Raw genomic sequence first — 9569 nt, forward strand, 5'->3', positions numbered from 1 at the left:
TTATGAGTTTCATATTGCATTACTTTTCATTTGTGAATTTTATATATATATATTTGTAATATTAATAAAGCAAGATAGTATGGAAATTTCACAAACAATTTGCATAGACAGGCCTTGCTTTATCTTTAAAATATAGTTATGTAGAGGCTACAAATGTGCTTATTAATGTGAATACCATTGTGGCAAATTTCACATGCAACATTTCTCTGCAGACTTCTCATCATAATGACTATGGTCATATCATTCTCTATCCAGCAGTGGTCATGCAAAAGAAACAAATGGACTAATACTTGTCTACATTTATCCTTATTAAAAAGGTATCCACAGAAATGGTGAAAATGTTCTAAGTTAGATTATGGTGGTGGTTGCACAACTCTGTAAAGACCCTAAAAATCATTCAATTATAGCCTTATTCTTTGTTGTTGTTGTTGTTAAAGATTTCAGTTATTTATTTGAGAGAGAGCACAAAGGGAGAGGGAGAGGTAGAAGTAGACTCCCCACAGAGAGCCCAAGGCAGGGTTCAGTCCCAGGATAATGGGATCATGACCTGACCAGACACTTAACCCACTGAGCCATCCAAGCACACCCAGTTATAGCCTTTAAATGAGTGAGGTTGATGATATGTAAATTATATCTCCCTAAAGTTATATTAAGAACTGATCCATAGATTAGTTTTTTTTAAGATTTTATTTTTATTTATTTGACAGAAATCACAAGTAGGCAGAGAGGCAGGCAGAGAGAGAAGGGGAAGGCAGGCTCCCTGCTGAGCAGAGAGCCCTATGCGGGGCCGATCCCAGGACTCTGAGATCATGACCTGAGCTGAAGACAGAGGCTTTAACCCACTGAGCCACCCAGGTGCCCCACAGATTAAATTTTTTTTTTTTTAAGATTTTATCCATTTATTTGACTGACAGAGATTACAAGTAGGCAGAGAGGCAGGCAGAGAGAGAGAGAGAGAGAGAGAGAGAGGAGGAAGCAGGCTCCCTGTGGAGCAAAGAGCCCGATGCGGGGCTCGATCCCAGGACCCTGGGATCATGACCTGAGCTGAAGGCAGAGGCTTTAACCCACTGAGCCACCCAGGTGCCCCACAGATTAAATTTTTAAGAAAACAAAACTATCTGTAAAAGTCCCGACACACAAATTGGAATTATTTTTGAATCATCAAAATTAATAACAATTTCTCAGTAGGGGTTGCTGATTGGATAGGAGGACTGGGGAGCTATGAGCTGTCAGGCTGCTCTTCCATGGTCTTCCCACAGGAAAGCCCAGCAGCGCACGGGGAACTTGTCAGTTGAGGACCATGAATTACTTACTGCTTTGTAAGAGAAAATCATTTCTCAAGCATCAGTTTAGCCACTGGGCACAATTAATTTTGGTACCTCTTACAAGAGATTGTGATGTCCCAAATAGATTCACACCATGATTGGTAATTTCTGCTTTTAAAAATATTTAAAGTTGTAGGAAAACACTAATTATATATAACATCCAATATATAGATAATATACAATGCTGTATATTTTATGTATTATATAAATATAATATATATAAATTTATAAAACTAGAAAGACACATATATACCAAAACTTCAATACTATCTCCAGATACTGAGAGCAAACCTAGTAAACAGTTAATTAAACAGTTGATAATTTTGCTTTTGGACTTTTGACAAAATGTATAGTGGTGTGTGTGTTTAGCCAAAGTCAGTTTCAAAGCACAATTCATATGTCTCAAGAACAGTGCACTCTCAGGATATTACCAGACTAATTGGAGAGGTGGGAGCAGGGTTTGTGGTGTACAGATCAGTATTCTCAAATGACAGTTACAATAAAAATAAAACTAGTTAAAATTCAGCACGCACTTACCATCTCTACACGGAATTCAAAAGTGTCAAAATAATTCCAGAACAAATGTTTAGAAACAAAGAACCACCACACCAGTGAAGACAAAAGATTCTGTTACATGTTTAGCTCCTTAGCTGACCTCCCCTTTGTTCTGGAGTTCCAAAGGGATGAGAAGGGCAAGGCCTGATAAGGCTGCAAATCCACTGAAGCTTTTTCCTGTTCCTTCTCTGTGACCCTAAACCCACAGTAAAACTTCCTCCCTCAGGAGGTCATCCCTGATTGCTCTCTGGAGAGGCTGTTCTCACATGGAAGGGGTCCTGGGGACCACATAAGGACTGTGCTGGGAAGGGGCATTCCCTAGTCCTGGTGTCCTTGGAACATCCACAGAGTAGCAAGAATTTGTGAACACCAGGCATACTGCATGTGGTCACTTTCTTAGAGTGATTTTTTTTTTTTTTTTTTAATATACACTGTCACTCACTTCTGAATGAGCAAGAGTTGACTACTGCATTTCCTCAAATCCAAGACCCATCAATTAATATACCCATTATGTTATGGGCCACTGAGAAGGACAAAAATGCTGCCAGTTACATAACTAAATGTTTTCTTATTACTTAGACGTTTTCCCCACAATGTCTCTCATACTCCACTCTATCATCCTCTGTGCATTTCAGTGCTCCACTCCAGTCTCTGGGACCTTCTTCCAAGCCTCTGACATGCCTTCTGCAAGTTTTCTACTGGAGCTTTCTTAACCACACCAGAAGGTGACAACAAAAGTTTTTCAGGTAACTATTAGAAACACATTTTATTTTTATTTAAGTATGAATTAACATACAGTGTTCTATTAGTTTCAGGTGTACAATAGAATGATTCAACAATTCTATACATTCCTCAATGCTCATTAAGATAAATATACTCCTAACTGCCTTTATCTATTCCACCCATCCCCCACACCCACCTCTCCTCTGGAGACCACCAGTTTGTTCTCCATATTTAAGAGTCTGCTTCTTTGTTTTGTTTTGTTTCTTTACTTTTACATATGAGTATATGGTATTTGTCTTTCCCTGAGTGATTTATTTCACTTAGCATTTTACTCTCTAGGTCCATCTATGTTGTTGCAAATGGCAAGATCTCATTTCTTTTTATGGCTGGGTAATATTCCATTTTATATATCTAGCTATCACATCTTTTCTTTTAAAGATTTATTTATTTATTTTAGAGAGAGAGCATGCACACTCAAGTGGGGGAAAGGGCAGAGGGAGAGGGAGAAAGACTCCCCGCTGAATGTGGTGCCTCAGCTCATGGGGCTCAATCCTACAACTTGGGATTGTGACCTGAGCTGACATCAAGAGCCAGCCACTTAAATGATTGAGCCACACAGGAGCCCATATATACAACTTTATTCATTCATCTATCAATGCGCACTTGGGTTTCTCCCACATCTTGGCTTTTATAAATAATGCTGCAATAAATGTAGGGGTGCATATATCCTTTTGAATTTTGAATTTTGAATTCAAATTTTGAATTTGAATAAATCCTTTGAATTGAATTTTGAATTTGTGTTTTCTTTGGGTAAATAGTAGCAGAATCACTGGATCATATGGTAATTCTATTTTTAATTTTTTTTAAGATTTTATTTAGTTATTTGAGATAGAGACAGTGAGAGAGAGCATGAGAGGGGAGAAGATCAGAGGGAGAAGCAGATTCCTGGTGGAGCTGGGAGCCTGATGCGGGACTCGATCCAGGGACTCCAGGATCATGACCTGAGCCAAAGGCAGTTGCTCAACCAACTGAGCCACCCAGGCGCCCCCTATTTTTAATTTTTTGACAAATCTCCATATTGTTTTGCATAGTGCCTGCACCAATTTGCCTTCCTGCCAACAGTGCATGTGGGTTCCTTTTTCTCCACATTCTCACCAACATTTTTTATTTCTTGTCTTTGATTTTAACCATTCTGATAGGTGTACAGTGATATCTCCTTGTAGTTTTAATTTGTGTTTCCCTGATGACTAGTAATGTTGGGCATATTTTCATGTGTTTGTTGGCCATGTGAATGTCTTCATTGGAAAAATGTATATTCAGGTCCTTTGACCTTTTTAAATTCAATTATTTGGGGGGTTTTGATGTTGAATTGTATAATGTTGAATTGTATACGTTCTTTATTTATCTTAGATATTAACCTCTTCCCAGATATACCACTTGCAAATAATTTCTCCCATTCGGTAGATTGCCTTGTTCTCCTACTGGTTTTCTTTGCTGTGCAAAGCTTTTTATTTTGGTGTAGTTCTGACAGTTTAATTTTGTGTCTGTTTCCCTTGCCAGAGGAGACTTATCTAGAAAAAATATTTCTACAGCTGATGTCAAAGAAATTACTGCTTATTTTTAAAGTAAGTTTGTAGTTCCAAGTCTCATATTTAGGTCTTTAATCTATTTTGAGTTTATTTTTGTGTATGGTGGAAGAATGTGGTCCAGTTTCATTCTTTTGCATGTAGCTGTCCAGTTTTCCCCACACCCTTTGTTGAAGAGACTATCTTTTTCCCATCGCATATTGTAGATTAACTGACCATAAAAGTGTGGGGATCAATTCTGTCCCATTGATCTATGTGGCTAGTTTTGTGCCATACTGTTTTGATTATTACAGCTTTGTAGTGTATCTTGACATCTGGGGTGTGATGCCTCCAGCTTTGTTCTTTTTCAAGATTGCTTTGGCTATTTGGGGTCTTTTGTGGTTCCATACAAATTTTAGTATTATTTATTCTAGTTCTGTGAAAAAAACATTGTTGGTATTTTGATAGGGATTGCATTGAGCGTCTGTAGATTGCTTTGGACAGTGTGGACAATTTAACAATATTCGTTCTTCCAATCCATGAGCATGGAATATCTTTCCATTTGTTTGTGTCCTCTTTGCTTCATCACCAGTGTTTTATAGTTTTCAGAGTACAAATCTCTCACTGCCTTGATTAAGTTTATTCCTAGATATTGTATTCTTTTTAGTGCAATTTGCCTTACAAATTGTTTTCTTAATTTCGTTAGTAGTGTACTGAAATACAACAGATTTCTGCATATTATTTTTGTATCCTGCAACTTTACTAAATTCATTGATCAGTTCTAGTAGTTTTTTGGTGGAGTCTTTAGAGCTTTCTATTTATAGTATCATGTCATCCAGCAAATAGTGAAAGTTTCACTTCTTCTTTACTAATTTGAGTGCCTTTTATTTCTTTTTCTTGTCTGATTGGCAAGGGTAGGGCTTCAGTACTATGTTGAACAAAAGTGGTAAGTGGTAACAAAAGTGGTAACATCCTTGTCTTGTTCCTAATCTTAGAGGAAAATCTCTTAGTTTTTTTCACCATCAAGGATGATGTTAGCTATGGGTTTTGCATACATGGACTTTATTATGTTGAAGTATATTCCCTCTAAATTTACTTTGTTGAGGATTTTTATCATGAATGGATATTGTACTTTATCAAATGTTTTTTCTGCTTCTTTTGAAATAATCATGTTGTTTTTATCCCTTCTGTTATCAATGTGATGTATCACATTGATTGTTTTGCTAATATTGAACCACTCTTACATTCCAGGAATAAATCCCACTTAATCATGATGAATGGTGAGTAATTTTAATGTGTTATTGTATTTGGGTTGCTAATATTTTATTGAGGATTTTTGTATCCATGTTCATCAAGGACATTGTAGCTTTATTCTTTTTTTTTTTAAAGATTTTATTTATTTATTTGACAGAGAGAGATCACAAGTAGACAGAGAAGTAGGCAGAGAGAGAGAGGGAAGCAGGCTCCCTGCTGAGCAGAGAGCCCGATGTGGGACTCGATCCCATGACCCCGAGATCATAACCTGAGCCAAAGGCAGCGGCCTAACCCACTGAGCCACCCAGGCACCCGCTTTATTCTTTTTATAGTGTCTTTGGTTTGGGTATCAGGATGATGCCAGACTCATAAAATGAATTTGGAAGTTTTCCTTCCTCTTCCATTTTTTTAAAACGCTTGAGAAGAACAGGTATTAACTCTCCTTTAAATGTTTGGTAGAACTTACCCGTAAAGCCATCTAGTCCTAGACTTTTGTTTGTTGGGAGTTTTTTGATTACTGATTCAATGTCATTGCTAGTAATTGGTCTGTTCAAATTCTCTATTTCTCCTGATTCAGTTCTAGAAGGTGATATGTTTCTAGGAACTTAACTGTGTCTTCTATGTTTTTCAATTTTTTGGCATATAATTTTTCATAATCTCTTACAATCATTCATATTTCTGTGGTATCCATTGTTCTTTTTCCTCCATTTCTGACTTTATTTTTTTTAAAGATTTTATTTATTTATTTGACAGAGAGAGAGAGAGAGACAGTCAGAGAGGGAATACAAGCAGGGGGAGTGGGAAAGGGAGAAGAGAAGCAGGCTTCCCGCCAAGCAGTGAGCCCAATGTGGGGCTGGACCCCAGGACACTGGGATCAAGACCTGAGCTGAAAGCAGATGCTTAATGACTGAGCCACCCAGGTGCCCTGATTTTATTTATTTAAGTCTTCTCCTCTTTTTTGATGAATCTAGCTAAAGTTTTATCAGTTTTGTTGATAAGAACTAGCTCCCAGCTTCATTGATCTGTTCTATGGTTTTTAGTCTCTATTTCATTTATTTCTGCTCTGATCTTTATTAGTTCCTTCCTTCTACTGGATTTGAGCTTTGTTTGTTTAGGTTGGTTTTTTTTTTTTCCAGCTCCTGTAAGTTTAAGGTTAGGTTGTTTATTGCAGATTTTTCTTGCTTCTTGAGGTAGACCTTTATTTCTATAATCTTCCCTCTTAGATCAGCTTTTGCAGCATTTCAAAGATTTTGGGCTGTTGTTTTCATTTTCATTTGTCCCCGTGTGCTTCTTTTACTTAAGGACACACTTTTTTTTAAAGATTTTATTTATTTGAGAAAGAGAGAGAGAATGAGAAAGAGAGAGAGAGAGCATGAGAGGAGAGAGGTCAGCTGGAGAAGCAGACTCCCTGCTGAGCAGGGAGCCCAACATGGGACTCAATCCTGGGACTCCGGGATCATGACCTGAGCCAAAGGCAGTCTCTTAACCAACTGAGCCACCCAGGCGACCTTAAGTACACATTTTAAATGGCAGTTAAATGCAACCTGTAGAGTACAATCAATGTACTTAATTTAATAGGAACAACCATGATTGAGTTCGTGCCTGTGCAGCCAAATCACCACCATGCAGTTCCCTCCACCCCTCACCATCAGAGAGTGATCATAAGGAACATTCCATTTCAGAGTTGTTAAGCTGAGGAAAATTATGTTTCTTAGAATGAATGACTCAGGAAGTATGAAACTGTAAGTGAGCAAGAGGGAACCCAGCCTAGCAAATGCTGAGTAAATTATACCTTTCTTTTGACAGAGGGGCAGGTGTTGGTAGACCAGTATAGACATTCAGGTGCTCACCATGGGATAGTCATGGCTTTCACTGTTTCCTATATATCACTGCTTTGAGTTGGGTCATTTTATCTTCATCTTACAGATGAGGAGATTGAGCTCAGAGATGTTAAGTAATGTGCCCAAGTTCTCAAAAGTAGGTGACAGAGCCCAAATATGAACCTAGATGTGTCTGACCCCAGAGTCCTTTATATTCCCACTATACCAGTTTCCATACTGGCCTTAAGGCACTTTAGTCCTGATGGTGATTTGGTTGCAGTTCACCTGGCCCAGGTAATCCTGAAGGGATTATTTAAGCCAGAATTTGATGAAGAGGAAAAAGTATTGTCTATAGTGACAGCAAGCACAATACGGAGGACTCTACACAAGGGATAACATAGTGAGTGTAAGCATATGTAAGTATATTCATTCATAAAACTATGAACACCAGCTGGAAAGTTAGTAATAGAGGCTACACTGGCTTTTTACAGGAAGAAAATAATTGGGCTTCTTATGACCCTCCATTTTACAATAGTTATTTGAGTCTGTATTTCTTCCTTTGTCATGTTATCAAATGTCTTCCTTGGCCGTAAGGGCCCAGGATTTCACTGTTTGACAGTTTCAGGCCGACCCTAAGCTATGAACTCATGATTGTCTGGCTCCACTCATCAAAACACTATGATTAGAATCATTGACAACAGCTTAGCTCAAATATGGATAGCAGCCCTCTGAGCATTTCACCCACACTGCTTAGGTAGAAAAATTCTTTCTAAGGCACGGACCTCTCAGGTATGAAATAAAATTAATAATTTGTACTGTTTTTCCTTTGTATGCACTTTATTTTCTATTTTTGTTCCCTTCACAAAAGACTTCATCATGAAAAGGAGGAAGCCCAAACTGAAATGAGTTAAGAACTTTGTCTCCAAGAGAGGACTGTGGCTTGGCCCTGAGTTGAGGTGAGATATGTTGGTGTGTACTGATAAGACCAGATTAAGCTCTACCTTGTCACACCTTCTCCTTCCCTTTCTCCATTCTCTCTCCATTCCATCTTGACTTACTTTTCAAGCTTTCTTTGCCTCTTCCCCTCTTCTGGGAACTCAGTGTACCAAGGATGCTGCTTACAGTGATCAAGTTTTCTAGATCTCCAGAGGAGGCTCATAAACTGATATGAGAGAGTCTGAGCTTTGAAGGACAAAAGTGTAAGAAATCACAGCTGTCCTGGAAAATGAAGGGTGGACAATTGCTGTGATTTTGCTTGTCACCCTGACCCGAAAGGCTGCTGACCTTTGTTCTCCTTCTGCCAACATACCTTGCTCTCATCAAAAAATGTTCTTTTCTAAAGATTTCTTGTTATGTTCCAGGAGATTCCCTATATTTTTAGGCCCCAAAGGTCCATCTGATGCTTTGATCACTTGCTATGTCCTCTGGTTCTCTAAGGCACCTTCACTGTCTGTCTACAAAGCGATGATAGAATAGATGCCTTGTGCTATTGGGTAAGTCGTGAAGGAGAGAAAACAGATGACGACAAGGCTTTCTGTGTTTTTTTCCTGTCATGCAATCACTATGAGGACTCTTCCATTGCTGTTGCAAAGCTCTTTTCTTGGAAACCTGAGGTGACTAAAGGCCTTTTCACATGTTAACCCTCAGACCTTGTTTATCTCTTCCATATCTTCTTTTACATCCCCCATCCTCTCCTCCATATCTTTTGCTTCCTCTTTCTTTATATTATTATTTCCATTAATTCTTTAAAATAATCACAAACAATAGAAATATGGCAAGTACAGTACAGAGAACTTTTTCCCCAAATCTTTTAAGAGTAATTTGCCAATTTGATGCCCTGTGACACCCAAATACTTTAGTTTCTGTTTCCTACAATCAAAGACATTCTCCTACATAGCCAAAATTTAACCATCAAAATGAGAACATGTACATTGCATAATATCATCATTTAACCCTGAAACCCCCATTCAAATTTTACCATTTGTCCCCTTAATAAACTGCACACCTAACAGATCCAGTTCAGAAGCACAGTTGCAGTAAGTTACTACCTCTCTTTAGTCTCCTTCAGTCAAGAAAGGTTTTTTAGTCTTTCTTTGACTTTCATTATGTTGGCATTTTTTAAGATCACAGGCCAGTTATTTTGTCAAATATCCCCCAAATTGGATCTGCCTGATATTTCCTAATGGTTGGATTCAGGTCATGCATCTTTGGGAGGGATATCACAGGAGAATGCTCTGTGCTTCTCACTGCGTCTTACAAGGTGATGCACCATTTTGATTTGTCCCATTATTAATAGTGTTCACTCATCGGTCCACTATGAGGGTGTC

The sequence above is a fragment of the Enhydra lutris genome, unplaced genomic scaffold (assembly GCF_002288905.1).
Source record: "Enhydra lutris kenyoni isolate GAN:26980312 unplaced genomic scaffold, ASM228890v2 scaffoldscaffold20, whole genome shotgun sequence".
NCBI classification, from domain to species: domain Eukaryota; kingdom Metazoa; phylum Chordata; class Mammalia; order Carnivora; family Mustelidae; genus Enhydra; species Enhydra lutris.